General features: G+C 36.6%; 1 protein-coding gene and 1 pseudogene across 6 annotated transcripts in view; both read left to right on the top strand.

The window, feature by feature from the left end:
* The window catches only part of NKAIN2 (sodium/potassium transporting ATPase interacting 2), a 987,194-nt gene that overhangs the window by 682,325 nt on the left and 288,815 nt on the right, over positions 1-16,054 (top strand). The gene's annotated exons all lie outside the window — the stretch shown is intronic.
* Positions 4,287-4,371, top strand: LOC128777897 (small nucleolar RNA SNORD116; annotated as a pseudogene).

The following is a 16,054-nucleotide window of genomic DNA, read 5'->3' as shown; positions in this document are numbered from 1 at the left end:
AAGTTTCAAAGAAGTCATTTATTTATTCATACAATATTGAGTGTGTCAGGTGACCTTACTGCATGTTAGGTGATGTATGGCAGAGGGACGAAGTGGAAAGGTTGGCCATGCATGAATCATTGTAGCCAAGCAAGCAGATTGAATTGTATTCTCAGTCTAGAGCCCTCAGAGTATAGACATGCTGTTGCCCATTTGTGAAGAAAGGGACCTGGCAGGAAAGGATGGGGCAGATGTGAGCATGGACATACTGTAAAAACTAACAAAACTGAAGCACAGAGCTCAGTGAGCACTTGGCATGCTAGTTGTTGGTCTACAGAAAGATTGTTTCACTGTTTTATTTCCTGGTACCCTGTTTTTCATAAGGTATATGGAGATCTGGTATACAGTAGGCACTTCTTATTTATTGATTGTCCCAATTCTCACCTTGATAATTGGCTAATAATCATCCTGAAGTTTTTACAAACTTCTTGCAAAAACATGTTGAATTCTTCATTAAGCATACTTTGTGTTGCACTTGATAGTAGCTTTTACTAATTGTAAATGAGTTATACTAAATGACCACTGAATTACACCAATTACAACAAACAAATGAAAAAAAAAACAGGCAAAAGCTGTTATGAGAAGAAAACAAATAGGAAATCTAATACCACTTTCATTATAGTCACATGTCATGAAATCTCAAGAACATATCTCTCCTAGAGAGGCAGGAGTAGGACTATTCTGAATGGTAGAACCTATACAACATCTCAACATGGTGACCCAGAAAAGGGAATGATTATATTGGTTGGAACATGACAGAACCCTCAAAAGTGCATAGAAGCAGATATATACATTGTAAAAAATATAGATCACAGTTAACTTAGTGCTGTAATGGTGAAAACATAAAGTTTTCATCATGATAAAAATCACAGAGAATCTGAATGTCTTCTTAGGGAAATATTTTTCTGTCATGGCTGAGATTATCTTATCCATTCTTGTACTCTTTTTTTGCTGTATGTCAGTGTTACTTGCAGTCAGAAAGCCTTGTGTTTTACATATCATGGGTAGTATTTAGGACATTTTTGGTAATGAATATTTATTTTAAAATCACTTCGTCATCCAGTAAAGTCTGCCCAAACAGATAGTTATTAAAAGGCCACTGGATAAACGGCATATCTTGCCTACTAATTTGTCATGTCACTAAATAAAATCTTCACATAAAAAGAGATTGAATTGGATGCCTGCTACAAATGCTTTTAGATGTAACATTTTTGTTATCCTCGTCACCAACAGATTCACCATATTTCTGAACCCTTTTAAAATTTTTGGCTCTCCATCTTTACAGGTAGATATATGCCCCTAATAGACTGGAAACTTTGGATCTTGTTGTATCCATGTAAAGATAAAACAGAAAAAATTCAAGTTAAGAGAATTTCATACCCTACATAGTTCTTCTAGACTTTTAAGAAAAGTTAAACATTGACAAATTATTAAATTCCAAGTCAATGACATTATTTTCCCCTTACTGTTATCCCACCTATATGATTTATCTTGTGTTTTTGGCTAAATGAAGACTATATTATCTTCTGAACAGCTCATCTCAGAAACATAGGCCAACTCACATTTATTAGAGCCAATAGTTTTGACGGTCAATGAAAGGTGGACAGCTCAGCTGAAGCCTGAAGACAACCTTTGTGCCCTTTCACAAGTCTTTGTTATCCCAGAGGATAAAGAAGGTTAAAAAATGGAAGGACTCTTGGTCTCAGTTAGATTTAAAAGTCTTTGTGATCATATCCAAAGATCTGGGAAGGATTTATATGGCATTATATATATGGAAGGAAGAATGACTGTCTGAGCCAAGAATTCCCAACACTGCAACTTGTTTAAAAATATACTCTGTTTTCAAATGTGGTGCCATTGATGATTCTCCATATTCTACTTAGTTGGACTTGGACAAAAAAGAGTATGCAAATAAAAATTACAACCTGAGTTCTTTATGAATGTGTTGGAATGAGCTTCTTCCAAGCTATCCTTCTGAAAGTAGTAGTATTCCATGAGATAAAAACAGTAGTCAATGAGATGATGCATGGCAAAGGCTTAACACAGTATCAGAAATAAAGTCCACATGCAATAAATGTTACTAATCCTTATTGCTATTTTTATATCATGCTTTACCAAAGGCGAGGGAGGCCTGTGGTGAAACCAAATACAATTTATTCTGCCACTTCATTATTAGCATATGAAAGTTCCTGAAAAACTTGCTTAAATATGTTTAACTAATTTTTCCCCAAATATAAAGAGACCTGTTTTCGTAGAAGGAGTTGGGAGCCAAGTTTGGGAAATATCAATCTAACAATAGCTCATAAGGAAAGGCATTTCAGTTAAGTGGGTATGTTCTGACTTCCTACTGCATGTCTGGTTTCCAGGTTGCACTAAGGGCTGAAGTGAATACAAAGAAGCTAGACAGAGATACTAATTTTAAAAACTCTAAAAGAGGGAGATGGGACTAATGTACACAACTTAAATCAAGATAATATATAATTACATTCTGGAGTGTTTAATATTGAGTACTTTAGTTGGTGAGAAATGGAATAGCATACTTTTTAATTTAATTTAATTTAAGTTTAGTTTAGTTTAGTTTCGTTGTATTTTGAGAAAGAGAATGCAGGCAGGGGAGGGGCAGAAAGAGAGAAGGAAACGGAGAGAATCCCAAGCAGGCTCTGAGCTGTCATTACAGAGCCCAAACATGGGGCTCAAACTCACAAACCCTGAGATCATGACCTGAGCCAAAATCAAGAGTAGGATGCTAAAGCAACTGAGCCACCCAAAACTTTAGACAATAAGTCTAATTTTCATAATTTCATGAAAATGGGGACCCTTGTTGGGGAATTTGAATTTGAATATACCTAAAGGACTAAGAAGCCCATCCATAAACAAAGATTGGGGCATAGGACAGACGCTAAATAACTAAAGAAAACTTCAGGATGAGCAGGAGGGAGCCACTCTACAATACAAGGCAAACAAGCAAGGTGATGAAAGTGGTGTTTTATGCACAGAACTCTGGACGAAGTGTGGTTGGTTGGGTTGAAATTGAAAATCATGGGAATCAGAGAAGACATTCAAGTGTCATCACTGGAGTCCTGGGGCCACAGGGAACCACTGCAGCCGAGCGGTAGTTCTGGACCCAAGTGCTTGTTCACACTCCATTTCCATCAGTTACCATATGAACTTGGGCATGGTCCTGAACCTCAGTGACAGTTTTTAATCCATCAAATGGGGATAGGAATGTTATCAATGCCATGAGGTTACTGCAAGGTACAAATGAAATATATGAAATAGTGTTAGAACAGTTCTGCCTCATAGTGTGCAGCAAATCAGTGAGCTCTAATTAGCTGTGATGAAAAATGAAAGGAAAACTGTTTCAAGGTGTTAATGAAACAGACTTTATAATCTGCTATACTATAGCATATGTACAGTCCACTTCCCAGCAGCCCCTCACTGCCTCTGGAATTGCTGCCTCCCCATCCCCTTCAAACAATCAGTTTTCTACACTATAGCCGGAGCTATCTCTCTAAAATGCAGGCCAGATGACTGCATTCCCCCTTCAGTGACCCTCTACAGTTCCTAGTCCCCTTGACAGAGATTATAGAGCCCTCCCTGTCGTGACCCACCTCTCCATCTTTTTCTTCCACCATTCCCTTCCCTATAATTTTAACTCCTGAAAATGCCATGAGCTCCCACCTCTGGGATAGCTCACCTGTAGGAATATTCTTCATTCCTTCTTCATCTGGTTATGTAGGTTAGAATAGGGCATATAATGTAAAGAGGAGGAACCTTTGTAACTATGTGTAAAGACACCAACAGGCAGCTTGAAAGAGGGTGTTGCATAGCAGCGTGCTAAGAAGGAAGTTTTTCTTTCAGACCTGAGTTGTCTTGGTTACACTGCAGATTAAAGATGCAATCATAAGTGATTTAAAGAATGAATGGATATATGGTGAAAGGTCTCCATACCACTCACTTAATGTCTTGCAGCCACTGAACTACCCTATGATCCAGCAATTCCACTTCTGAATATACCCCAAAGAATTAAAATCAGGATCTCAAACAGGTATCTGTACACCTATGTTCGTGGAAGCATAATTCATAATTTCCTAAGGGTGGAAACAACCCAATGTCCACTAACAGATGAATGGATAAACAAAATTTGATCTATGCATTCAGTGGAATATTATTAAAAAGGAAGGGAATGCTGATCTATGTTACAACATGGGTGAAGCTTGAGGACATTATGTTAAAAGAAATAAGCCAGGTTGATGATGACTCCCTCCTCAAGTGCATTCTTTTAAAGCTGCACAAACTTGAGTGAGAACTCACTAGTTTATTGTGAATTCTTTCAGATATACTTTGTACATTTTGTGAGAACTATATGCATATGCAAATCTCCCAGTTACAGAAATGTGTAACTTGTCATGCTATCAAATTTGTAAATGTTTTCTGAATTATGTTTCATGCTTTGACCTTACTTACTCTAACATTATAGGGAAAAGTCTAATTTCAGCTAGTACGTTTATGGGCTATTTGTTATACGTAACTTTTTGATACTTGTTGTTAAAGATAGGAGATGTAGATCTAACCAAATTTTTTCAGAAGTTTTTTTGGTACTGATTTGACATGTTCCCTGAATCTCAGACTTTAGTCTTGTATGGACTTTATGTGTGGTTACATTGATCTGTTTATCTGTTCACCTGCATCACCATTCTTTGTACGATTTGGGCATTATAAAATGTTTTAATTTCTGCTAGGGCATTATAAAATGTTTTAATGTCTTACTAGTCTTTTTCCCAATTTTCCTGGCAATTCTTGCTTCTTATTTTTGTAAAGGAATTTTATAATCATCTTGCCTGCATTCGAAAAAAATATGGTGTTATTAGAATGCATTAAATGTATGGATTAATTTCAGGACAGACAACACCTTTATAATGTTACATCTTTCTATCCAAGAAAATAGTATGTCTTTCTATTTTTTCAGTGTTAAAGTTTTCCACATAGAGATGTTGCACATTCCTACATAGGTTGTCTTGTTACTGATTTTAATAAGGCGCTTAATCAATTACAGCTTTTAACTAGTGCTTGTACATTACATTGAGTTCTATAACCCTGCCCAAAAAAGCAACCAGTCAAGCAAAATCTAAAAGGAAAATTACAAGGATTCAACTCAAGACTGCCACTTTCAGAAAATACCTTGGAAAAAGCTCCTCCACATATATTCATAGAGACCTTAAGGCTATGATTTCTGTTTGGCATGCTCTTTTTTTCATAATGTAAATAAGAGTGATAAGGTTACTTGCGCTGAGTTGAAAATAGCCTAAAAGTATCCTAAAATATTTTCTACTTACACACTATAGAGTCATGCAAGAATTTTCACAAAATAAGGACTTGGTGAGTGAAGCAGTCGGCATAGATAAAAATATTATTAAATAGAAAGGAGTACACTAATATTCAAAGGTCCTTCTGCAGAGTTTTATGCCATCAGAACTCCCCTTTTTTCCTATATGAATTCGTAGTTCTTTGCTAAAGAAGTATTCATCAAATACCTACTATAGACCAGTCACTGACCTAGGGGCTGAAGACACAAAATAAATCTGATTTAGTTATTGCCAACGAACATTTCATATTCTTAAGAACAATAGTCTAAGTCTCAGAAATTATGTTAACAGATTTCTGTATGCCCTTTCAATGTCATAGCAGAACTTTCTGACTGAGATATATTTGACACTCTAAATGGGAAGATAATTTTGTTTGCTTTACTATTTGCTACTGATTAGGGCACAGGCTTTATAAATTACACATTAATTTGAGAAGATTGATAAATAGTGATTTTTGTGCAGTAGAGGCATAAATGATTCTAATAGAATCATAGAGGTTGTGGTATTATTGCTCTGTAGAACATTAACCTATTTTATATTTAAATTAGCAAGCTATTCCAGCATCCCTTATAGATATGAAGATATATAAATATATATATTCTTTTCATATATTATGTATACTCTTTATATATAATTCTTTATACACACACACACACACACACACACACACACACTATAAAGCAGTGTATGTGTATGTGTCTGTGTCTGTACCAGTTTCTCCTATCCTTCTCTGAGCCAACATTACTATTTTCCCAGTTCCCTCATTAATGAAGTAAACAGACTTTGATGGGTGCTCACTATATTTTTGCCTAGGAATGATGTCTTTTAACTTTATTAAAATTATACTTTGACAATATTTGTAATGCTTTATATATTTTTCCTTTTCATACTTGGACTGATTTCCAATGCCACTGTGAGAGAATGATGGCGCATTATTTGAAAAAACTTGGCTTTAACTTTTATTTTGTAATGATTATAAAGTACTTTAAAGTTCTTTCAGTGATATTTTAATACAAATAAATGGCAAAAGAACAACCCATTGCCAGCATACTCATATTATTATTTTTCAACGGTGAATTCTAAAATTTAAAACATGAACATTTTAAATTATTTTAAGCACAAGTCAGTCATTTTTTAAATAATCAACTATGCCTCATTTTATTAGAACAGAAAAAAAAAGGAATTGAAGGGAATTGAATTGAAAGTATCAGCAGGAATTGCACATAGCAAAAGCGAGAATGAATATCTACAACGTGCATTAAATCTTTTGTACTGGGGTTGCGATCAAAAGAAGGTTTGAAACCCAGTGGTCGAAACTTCCTTTACTTCAGGCTATTACAAGGTAAGTGATTTTAGGCATATGAGTTGACTCTGGAAAATATAAGCTAATTTACCATGTTTAGTTAACATCAGAGGGACTCAGAGGATCCAGATATTTGAAGTTGCAGCTGAGGCAATGATATTTGCATGTCCTTTATATAGATATATTTCACTACAGGATGAGCATATTCCAAAGGACTTGCTCACTGACAGTGATTTCCAACCCTGGTAGTTCTGATTGATCATGGAAATGGAAAAAAAAAAAAGTTTAACAAACCCATCTCTAAACTATATCGTTACATTTCAGAATACAAGGTGACAATTAAATCTAAGCTGAAAATGAATCCTATACCAAAGAGTTCTGAAATATGTATTAGGGAAATAAAAACTAAAAGAAATCCCATTTCATGTTTGAGCCAAAAATGCTTGTGCTTATCTATATTTTATATTCAGTGAGCGTAGTGTGGAATACTCTGCCTTATTTCACTTTCCTAATGTATCCTTGAAGTTCAAGTGGCATTTGACCCTCTTCAATATGGAGAGCTGTGTAGCTGGTCTAACAAATTCAATGTATTTAAATGAAAATATGTTATAAAGCTGACTAGGAAAAAGGCATCAAATATATTTTAACACCAGAACCTCTTCCATCAAATTGCCATTTGTAATTGTGGCACAAGAATTTTAGTTTTGTGTAAAAAGAGGAAGCTTTTGCTGAAATAATTCCATGCTGAGACAGTTCTTTAATTGGGAACTACGACTAGGCTGGAAAATGTGTTCAAAGGCCAGCACAATGTTCAGGATGGTAAATGATCTGCCTTTTTGTAAGTGACTAAGTTCTATCACCATATTGAATCTGTCAAACGTTTTTAAATCCAAAAAAGAGAGGCATAACTTTGGATGCTCTTTTAACATAAAATATAATTTTCATTCTGTTTTCACCCTCTGCAATAGTGACTCAAAATCCACAGGGAAGCACTGTAGGTGCAAGTGGGTGGAGCGCATGTTCAAATCACCCAAGGCATTTTTAAGCTATTTTGGCCTTCCCCCCCAACATTTCTGCAGGCTCTTTCTCTAACTGCCTGCCCCTAGCACTCAGCACTTCTTAGGGAGCCACTAGGAGGGTTGTTACCCTGAGGTATGTTTAGGTATAAAACAGTCAGAACCTTTCTTTTCTCTAGTATGGAAGGTGTTGTATTCAAAAGTTATTCTTGCTTTTTTATATTGCCTTGTATCTGAACTATATCCTTGTCATGTCCAAATTTGGAGGTGGTCAAAGGAAGTGTTCTAAGAAGCTTTGCTGTTCAGACTGCAGAGCAGTAAGGGCTGATCAAGGGCACCTTAATGTGCAGTCTCTCCACAGGAGTGATAGTGGATTTGGCTCATCCCAAAGGGGTCAGTGAATTGAAGAGCTATTAAATTTGCCGGAATGGCCCCAATTGAGCTTTTCATACCTTTCTCCTCTCTCAGACAGTAGAGTTTAACTCAATGATGGAAGCCAGATTTAAGAATGTTTTTAGGGCGGTTGCAAGTGGAAACTTTCCCAGGGCAAAGAAATAATGAGCTCTAAAGCCCCAGAGACATTGTTTTAGTGAAACTATTTTCTCTGTAAACTACTGATATCAGAGTTTTATGTAGGAGGAAGAAAGATGGAAAGGTGAAGAAATAAATGTACTTCACTTGCTATTTAGACTTCATATATGTGTCTGAAGATGTAGCTTGGGACTTTGCAAGGTATTTTTGACAATGATCTAAACTACGTTGCTACTTAAGATGGGGCCCCCTGACTAGATGCATAGGCATCACCTTGGAGCTAGATGGAAATGCAGAATCTCTGGCCCCACCCCCAGGCTCCTGAATCAGAATCTGCAATCTTAACAAGATCTCCAGGTGACTGACTCCTGTGCCCATTAAAGTCTGGGGAGTTATGAGTGAAGGGACATTGCTCTCCTGCTACCAGACTACTTGCTAAGGTTAAAGCTCCAGAGATGTAATAAACAAAGAGGAAAGGATGAGCATTTTAAAAGTTCTTTTGCAAACATTACCAGATTGCACCTCAGGAAGGTCATAGTGATTATTTGCACCAGCAGCGTGTGAAAGGGTCTGTTTCAATTACACCCTAGTCAATGTTGGGCATTATTACTTTTCAATTGTTAAAATGCATACTGAAGCCATGTAATATGGTATGTGGTAAGGATCTAGCTTTCATGTTCTTAAATAGCCAACCAGTTTTCCTAGAATCAGCAAATGAATAAAACTTCCTCTCTGAATTGAATTGAAATGCTACCATTGTATTATCTTCCTATGACAAAGGTTTTGAATAGTTCTTTTTTTCCATTGGCATGTCTTTTATTTGACATCAACACTATGATATTTTAATTATGGTAGATTTATGCTAGGTCTTATTATAGGTTTTTGGTAGTTATCTTGTCCATCTTGAACAGTGTCTGAACATTTGTATCACATTCTTAACTATAATACAAATTTTTATAGCATTCTGTGTATATTTTCATAATAAATACAGATGTAAAAGAGGTTCAACTTCCTACAACACTTATTTCCTTTATATCGTAAGGAAAGAGGACCTAAACTTAACCCTCGAAATATTAGCATTTTTCTGTCATTTTACCATATGCTCATTTCTCTTTATCATGTTTGTAATATAAGGGTCAGTAAGGCAACAAAATCTAATGAATCCCTGAATTCAATATGCTACCAAGCCGAGTGGCATGGTAAAAAAGGATTCAAAGTGAGGAAATATTAAGGAAATAGAATTTATGGGCTCCACTCTTAAGGAAATTACTATATAACTGAGAATTTAAGTTAGGTTTAGGACACAGACTCAAATACATGTAGAAATACCTAGGTAGAGAAAACTAAATGGATTTGTACCATTTTTTAGGGCTTCTGTAACAAAGGATCAGAAACTTAACAGAAAATTATTCTTACACACTCGTAGAAAGCAGAACTCTGAAATCAAGAGCTGCGCTCTCTCTCCTGGCTTCTGGGTGTTATCGGCAACCCTGTGTGACCCTTGGCTTGCACTTGCAGGGCTCCAATATTGCCTCCATCATCATGTGCCTGTCTTCTCTCTGCCTATCTCTGTCTTCATGTGGTATTCTCCTTTCCATCCCTTCTCTTAAAAAAAGTGTATATATTTATTTTGAAAGAGAAAGAGGGAGAGTGTGCATGAGCAGAGGAGGGACAGTGAGAGAGGGAGAGAGAATCTCAAGGAGGCTCCACAGCCCTTTGGGGCTGGATCTCACAAATCACAAGATCATGACCTGAGCCTAAACCAAGAGTTGGATGCTTAACTGACTGAGCCACCTAACCTCCCCTCTTCTCTTTTTTATAAGGACACTAGTCTTACTGAGTTAAGGCCTTTCCCTGCTTATGTATGACATCATCTTAATTAATTCTATCTGCCGTGACTGTTTCTTCTTTTAAGTTTTGTTTAAAAATTTATTTTGAGAGAGAGAAAGAGAGACAGAGAGAGAGAGCTAGTGGAGGAGGGGCAGAGAGAGAGAGAGAGGGAGAGAGAGAATTCCAAGCAGGCTCCACACCATTCACACAACCTGTGAGATCATGACCTGAGCTGAAATCAAGAGTCAGATGTTTAACCAACTGAGCTAGCCACCCAGGCGCCCTATGCAATGACTGTTTCTAAGTAAGATCACGTTTCAAGTACTGGGGGTTAGTACTTCAACATATCTTCTTGGGAGACACAATTCAATCCATAACAGAGCTCTTTAAGGCAAAGGGATAACTCAGATGTGATCGAATTTGATGTTCACTTTAGATTCCTTATCAGGAGAAACACATTCTTACCATTCTTAGGTAACACAATGTCAACTGTGTAAGAAGGATTTCCACACCCTTTTCATCCCAGAAGATAAGTGCACATTCAATTTGATGATAGAGGGAGTATCTTTCACTAGGTGATCAGTTTGAACACAGTTCTATTGGTGATTAAGATTTAGGAGACTATGCTATTATCAACCAGAGTTAGAAATGGTGAACGAAGGAAAGAGTTCATGAATGACTCTGCAAAGTTTATGGTCCTGAAGAACTGAAAGAAGATAATGCCAACTACCTGGATGAACAGTAAACTTTACTTATGACTTTGCTGGATATATGTTTTGTTTTTCTCTCAGTGTAATTAACAGACTGCCTTATAGGTCATTGTTTGGCTCTTCTTATTTATTTTCTCTGTAACTTATCTTGCTAGTTACAACTCTCTTTTTAGTTTTAGTACAACACTTGCATTTCTGAACAAAAGTGTTTTTGGAGGCCATGACTTGTCCAATCATCTGCCACTCGCTCAGGAAATGACAACATTTACACACTACACCCACCCACTATTTTGTGAACAAGAAGCCATGGTGTTTGATTAAAGTAATTAATTTTCTCACATCATCCTTAAAATGAGCACGATTTGGAGCCAGGTGGTTTGGCTGATGTCCTATATGTCTATCCTCACTTATTGTGTTTGTTTTCATCATATGAGCACAATTCTAAAAAGCATATTAGAAAGGCTACATCATAAAAACTTGGACTTTGAGAGGATATAGCCAAATAAATATAGACATTAATTTTATGCTCATTTTGAAATGAATATCCAAGTAAAAAGAGATTTGGGATTTGATTGTTCTTTAGAACAAATGTCAGGAGAAACATTACCTAACTACTGAGACATACACAAAGGGATGTTATTCTAAATCTTTTCAAACCAAAAGCCTCTTTAACACATGAACAATTCATTTAATCTCTGTCATTTTTCCATTGTTCCCTAACTACGGACAATATTCTCTGAAGAATAATTACTGTGATTCTTTTGAAATTTGGTAAAGTCCTTAGTGCTTTGGTGAAAGAAATGATAATATTTATAATTACACAGAATACTACAATTCATAGAACTTTAGAAATGACCAAGTCTGACGCTTAGTTTTTAAAATTGTGCAACCAAGTTCCTTCCATTTATCTTAAAAATTGAATTTTACTTGCTATCTAGAAAAATATGAATAAGATCTTATTTTCAATGTTGTTTTAAATTATTTCGAGAAGTCATTTGAGTTTTCTTTAACCAAGACCTTTAACATCATGCTTGAATCTGATGTATGACATTTCAGCATCCATATAATTAATCAACAGAGGTCCAATGCAATGCTTAAATGCATGCTTCCTCATAAATGTTAGTAAGTGACTTAATTTTCCCAAAATGTTAAAGTCCACATGCCATCTTTATAAAGTTAAAAGATTCATGCCGTCCTTTATGCATTTGATATTTACAGTTGAAAGGCCTGTATAGAAAGCAATCTGGTTCACAGTTAGGCGTTTAACTTGACATTTTATGAAGCATGGACATTTGAGTCCTCAGTCCTTTCAGCTTGTTTTGAGCTAATTGTGCATTAAATGGTGGATGTAGAGACTATGCCTGATATTTTAATTAATAGCTTTTCTTGTCATAATTATTTTTATCTTACTACTCAAAAAGATGCATTTTATTGAACATTTCTGTTTTGACTCACACATAGCACATATTTCAGGTAATTCTTTCTCACAAGATGGGTAGAATTCTACATACCTTCTTCCTGCATTACCTATTAGTAAACATGTATAAAATGTGTTTTTAAAATATACATTTTTGTTTGATTATAAAACAATAACTTCATCTCAAATTACATATAGTGTGTTGTTGGAAGACCTGGTGCACTGATGCGTGTGTCCGGATCTCTCTCTCATGCCAGGGACACAATCAACAGCACTGATTTCAAGTGAGTCACACCTGTGGCCATGAGGTCGAAAATGGAGGCCACTTATATTCCCTAAGTTCTCAACAAGAAAGGGCTAGTTGACTTATGGTTTATTTCCAGACCGGAGATTGATTTTTAAAATATGCAAATTTTAGTATCTTAGTTCAGAAGTTATAAAGCCGCTTTGGATCAAAGTGAGAGAAAAACAGGCTAAAGCCATTTTTTACCCTTAAGTCTGATGAAAACATGATGCTGAGTTCTACCCTGGAGCAGCTCGGAGAGCTGACTGTGCCCTGAGTTCAGGACGTTTTTTCTCTAAGAAAAAACTCTCCTGTCTCAGGACAGGAAATCATAAGTTACTTTGTACCTTCTTCCAGAAACTGCCCACATAGGAGACCCCAAGGCAATTAAAAGTAGAAAAAATGATTCCCTCCATGCAGTTTGTGTGCAAATGACTCAATTTCTCTTTTGTGCCCATTACTAACCCTTCCCCAACCAAACCTGTCTTCATATTTTCTTTAACTATCATTTATATAAAAACTTTTGTCAGAAAATATCTGAGAAATTACATAATAATAATTTAAAACTAAGAGTAAGGATAATAATAACTAAATAACTAAAATAATTCAAATTAATATGCAAATCAGTCATCATTTTCTTGGCAGTACTTTAATAAAGAGTAAATCCTGTGGGTCTTGAGAAATTTCCAGTATTAGCATTCCAATGTAGGAAATATTTGGGATGATTAAAAATTCATCCTTCGTGGCTCAGTCCGTTAACCTTAACTGTCCAACTTCAGCTCAGATCATGATCTCCTGGTTTCTGAGTTCGAGCCCTGCATCGGGCTCTGTGCTGACAGCTCAGAGCCAGAAGCCTGCTTCAGATTCTGTGTCTCCCTCTCTCTTTGTCCCTCCCCTGGTCATGTCTGTCTCTGTCTCTCAAAAATAAATAAAACATTAAAAAAAAAAGACTTCATCCTTGAGCTCCTCAGATGCCACTAAGTTAATTTAGTAGTCCAAAAAAAATAAGCAAGAAGCAGCAGCAGCAGCAGAAGAAGAAGAAGAAGAAGAAGAAGAAGAAGAAGAAGAAGAAGAAACCAACAACCAACAAGTAAAGAATAGTTCCCCAAATCTCAGCCTGCTGAACCCCTTTTCCAGGCTGCTGTCTCTCATAATATAGCAGCCAAATCCAATTAAGGGAGAGGTGAAAAATCATTTCCTCATTTGACAAACGCAGCATGTTAACACATGTACCCTTGCTGACCCTCAAAAGGACTCACCACTTTTGAAATAATTCTTCAGATGTATTTATAAAACCATTTATATATAGAAAAAAGCAACAGAGTTCAAAAATAATTTCCTTTTGCTCCCCCCAACTGAGTTTAGACTTGAATTTGCTCTAGGGATGATTTATGCCAAGTATTACTTTAATTTAAATGTGGCCTAGGTGTTCCCTTGGCTAGTACAGGTACATAAAAGCATTTTGTGTACAGACCCATTACTGTAGCCATCCTTTACAGAATAATGGAAAGGATGTATATTTGACAACATCCACAAGTCATGCCACAAATTGCAGCTATACGGGAAGCCGACTTGCCCCCAAATACACCATGGAGTGATGATCTTTCTATTTCACCTCTCCAACAGGTTCCACTTCCTTCCACAGATTTTTCAAATTCCTATCCCTCACTGACAGAGAAGAATGTAACCAAGAGTGCATGTCCTTCATGTTCCACTAAAACTAAAAATAAATGTAAATGAATGAGAGGCGAAGTGAAGCCCATATAAACTTATATTGAATAACTCTCAGTCGCTTAAATTATCTGAGTTTTGGAAAGTAGTGAGAAAGAACAGGAAGCCAACAGTGAGTCACAGAGAAGTAGCCATGAAGAAAATTAAAATAGCTCTAAGAACATAAACACTAGAAGAGCATCCTCCCACTGAGTAACAGGTGCAGGACTCAACACAGAGAAGTCAGCCTGTTGCCATATGGCTTCAGTTTAGAGCCACAGCCTGTCTGACCAGCAGCCCTGCAACACAGTGAAGGGCTGCCTACACGCAGACCTCTACCAGGAAAAGTAGTCTGTGTCTCATTTTGGTGGGGGAAATGGTGAAAATCCATAGGAGGACTATCAACAAGTAGATGAAAATTGGTGAACCACTGAGAAATTTTGCTGCAGTTTGTATGTTGTTGTGTTGTTGTTGCTGGTAGGAGGGACAGTTACAGGACAGATAAATGGTAGTTCCAGAAAGACAAATCGACAAGCTGTTTAAAAAAAAGAAAGAAAAAAGTCAAAAATAGGGGCACCTGGGTGGCTCAGTCAGTGGAGGGTCTGCTTCTTGATTTCAGCTCAGGTCATGATCTCATGGTTGTAGGGTCGAGCCCCATGTTCACTCTCTCCATCTCTCTCTCTCTCTCTCTCTCTCTCTCTCTCTCTCTCTGTCCCTCCCCTGTTCATGCATGGGCTCTCTCCCTCTCTCTGTGTGTGTCTCTCAAAGTAAATAAACAAACTTAACAAAATAAAAAAAATTAAAAAAATCAGGGCCTTGCATGTCTCAGTCGGTCCAACTCTTGGTTTCTGTTCAGGTCATGATCTCACCATTGGTGGGTTCAAGCCCCACATCCAGCTCTGCACTGGAAGTTCAGGGACTGCCTGGGATTCTCTCTATCCCCGCTGTCTCTGTCCCTACCCATCTTGTGCTCTCTCATTCTCTCTCAAAATAAATAAACTTAAAAAATTTAATAAATAAATAAATACATAAAAATATTATAAAATATCCAACGTGGAAAGGAAAATATACAATCCTGAGTCTGTTGAGAAAATCAGCACAATAACAGGTGTTTTTCCAGCCATGGCTCATCACCTAAGGAGGTGCAAATGACCTCCAGGAAATAGAAGCAAATAACAGTGGGAGAGAATTGTGGACACTTTAAGGTAGTGTTGGGATCACATAAAATTCCTGCCAATGACTAAAGTGTTATGAAAGATATTAAGCTGCAGTTATGTGAAAAGTTTCTGACATTGACTAAAGTTGTGTTGATTCACATTTATAAAGATATATAGAATTCTGATCCCATGTTAATATTACTTGCATTTCCTAGCACTGGAAAAAAATAGAATTTTTACCGGACAAAAATCCTCTTCAAAATTGTTTCCTCCCAACACACCTGTGTAAGAAAGTGACTGATTTGGCAAATGCAAAAATATATAGCAAGTGACCAAGCTTCATCCTTGCACACACTATCATTTAGTGGTGATATTGTATCAAGAGGCTATTTATTTTGTTGGTATCACTGGGAACTTTACGTCCTCTATTTAGCCCCAGCTAGAGATTCCTTTTGTTTTCTGCTTGAAATAAGTTTCCTTCAAGTCGGCTTCAGTGTTAGGCAGAAATGACATTCTATAAGTGTCGTAGGACCTAGAACCATCTCTAACAATGGATGCATGGGAAAATGGATTTGGGCAAACCACTCTGAACCTCCTTAATACTTTTATGTGAGCTAAATAAAGTTCTAATGGCAATAAGATAAATATTTAATAGGAAAAGAAATACAAAGATTTAATCTGAGAGGTGCTTG

The sequence above is a fragment of the Panthera pardus genome, unplaced genomic scaffold (genome assembly GCF_024362965.1).
Source record: "Panthera pardus isolate Hobbes unplaced genomic scaffold, ASM2436296v1 HiC_scaffold_17, whole genome shotgun sequence".
NCBI lineage: Eukaryota > Metazoa > Chordata > Mammalia > Carnivora > Felidae > Panthera > Panthera pardus.
The sequence above is the reverse complement of the archived record's forward strand: the minus strand, read 5'-3'. Positions and strand labels throughout refer to the sequence as shown.